Source organism: Oratosquilla oratoria, chromosome 36 (assembly GCF_046742065.1).
Source record: "Oratosquilla oratoria isolate Oo_2021 chromosome 36, ASM4674206v1, whole genome shotgun sequence".
NCBI classification, from domain to species: Eukaryota; Metazoa; Arthropoda; class Malacostraca; order Stomatopoda; family Squillidae; genus Oratosquilla; species Oratosquilla oratoria.
The window spans coordinates 14,340,253-14,342,636 of record NC_134812.1 but is presented as its reverse complement, the minus strand read 5'-3'; the positions used below and the strand labels follow the sequence as shown (position 1 = coordinate 14,342,636).

The 2,384-nt window shown below is 45.3% G+C and overlaps 1 long non-coding RNA gene across 1 annotated transcript in view; it reads right to left on the bottom strand.

Moving 5' to 3' along the window:
* Positions 1 to 2,038, bottom strand: part of LOC143019018 (uncharacterized) — a 13,434-nt gene extending 11,396 nt beyond the window's left edge. The window contains exon 1 of the long non-coding RNA XR_012965804.1: positions 2,013 to 2,038. This is a non-coding gene — a long non-coding RNA (uncharacterized LOC143019018). The remainder of the gene's footprint in view (positions 1 to 2,012) is intronic.
* Between the last annotated feature and the right edge of the window lie 346 nt (positions 2,039 to 2,384).

The following is a 2,384-nucleotide window of genomic DNA, read 5'->3' as shown; positions in this document are numbered from 1 at the left end:
TACTTCCCACTGCAGCAATCTTTCCTTCCCTATCCTCCTTCATATTTAGCAACTCCCTAAAATATTCTGCCCATCTTCCTCTTACTGCCGTCTCTTCCATTATTATCTTTCCATCTGTACATTTTACCCTTTCTTTTCTACTTGATTTGCGTACTCTTCCTCTCTTATTTTCTTTCGAAAACATTTTTTTTTCACTTTCAAAAATTTCTATCATACTCTTACCTCATTTAACATCTGCTCTCCTCTTTGCAACCTTTACCTTTTGCTTTACTTCTCTTTTTTTTTTCTTTTCTGTGTACCTCTCATATGACTTCCCTCGTTCACCCTATTTTGTAATCTAATCTTGTGAATAGCTCGTTTCTTCTCTTCTACAACCTTTTTTGTTTCTCTCATCCCACCATTCCACTACCCTTTCTTCTATTTCCCCCTGTCCATTCTTGTTCCACACACCCGCAGCATTTGCACACTTTATGACTCCTTACCTTGAACCAGTCCCCATTCCTCCTCCACACCCAGCTGCTACTCTACCCTTAACTCCCTCCCAACTCCTCCCTTCATGCTTCTTTCCCGTACTCCTGCTCTCCTTTTTTCCTTCTCATTCAAAGAGTTCATGCTAATAACAGCCCTAACTTTTGTCCCGCGTCCTCTTCCTCCCATTCTATCCTCCACTTTCAACTTACCGTCCACCAAAAAATTATCTGATATTCCGCCACCCTCTCCCCTGAACACATGTACATCCTTAACTCCTCCGATCATAATCCTGTTCACCACTACATAATCCATTAGCGCTTCTATCTACCACCCTTTCCGTCCCTCCACCACCCTCTCCCATGGGTACTTAATGCTTGACTTTCTTTTCCAAAAAACTGTATTTGCTATCATCAACACTCTTTCTAGTCACATTTCCACCATCAAACTCTCCACTACGATTCTTTCCTGGAACTCCATAGTTCCCTACCCCTCCATCGATTGGACCATTTCCTTCCCCACCGACATTAAGGTCTCCCAGTACTATTCACATTGACATTTCTTCGCAAATCCTCTATGCAACATCTTTTAGAATCTACCCAAAAGGCCTCCCTCTCTTCTACACTCTTCCTAACTGCCAGCCCGATATTGGCACTTACAAAGAACCACATCTCCTTTCCCAGTTTCAACCGTCAATCCCGCATTATTATCCTTGAGGAAACCTCCTTCCACGCCCACTATCCCTTTACCTATTCCCTTCACTTACTACAAGAATAGCCAACCCTTCCCTTCCTCGCCCTCTCTTCACTCCTGATAAGCCTCCCCACCTTACACTCCCAAACTTACACTCACTCCGTTCCCTGTCAACTTAGTTTCCACTCAAAGCCAACACATCCATCTTTCTTCTCACAAACATACTACCTATCTCTTCCCTTTTTCTCTCAATCTGTACCGCCACAATCCACGCACATTAAAAGACCCAGAACCTCAGGGTGCTGGGCCGAGGCTTTCCAGCCCCGCTTTTGCCTTCTTGTTTTCTTTTAGGAATTTTCCCTGTGGGTCTACAAGGAGAAGAGGATGTGTGTGCGTGTGTGTGTGTGTGTGTGTGTGTGTGTGTGTGTGTGTGTGTGTGTGTGTGTGTGTGTGTGTGTGTGTGTGTGTGTGTGTGTGTGTGTATTCTCTTGGTCTTTGGATCACGTGTTGGACGCCGGTGATCAAAAGCTATTTTCCCTCCTGGAAGAGAGCTCAGTGCTCGGAGGTCCGATCTATGGGTAATGCTATGACCTAGCACACACACACACCCCCTAACTCCCCGCCCACGAAGATGGCAGAGTTAAGACCCGAAGTCGTGTGTGTGTGTGTGTGTGTGTGTGTGTGTGTGTGTGTGTGTGATTGTGTGTGTGTGTGTGTGTGTGTGTGTGTGTGTGTGTGTGTGTGTGTGTGTGTGTGTGTGATATGTGTGTGTGTGTGTGTGTGTGTGTGTGTGAGTGTGTGTGTGTGGGTGTGTGTGTGTGTGTGAATATACGATACAGAGCAAAACTCACGTTCAGCACAAACGTATTGTCCAGGGGCGATTTTGGTCATGAGTATTTGCATCCTTGCTGTCCTTCCACCATCAACACCAGCACGACTGCCACAGCCAAGAATAAGCGATACTGTTATGGGACGTAGCATGGGCTTAGAATAATACTGGAATGTGCACAAACACACACGCACGCACACACACACCACACACACACACGCCACACACACACACACACACAGCAACACCACACACACTCACACACACAACACACACACTCATACACGCACACATGATGTTTAGTATCTGTGCGAAACAACTTGTAGCAAGCATATTATCATGGATTGCCTAAACCTAAGATAATAAGCTCCCTTTGTAAGCCACTTTGTCAAGA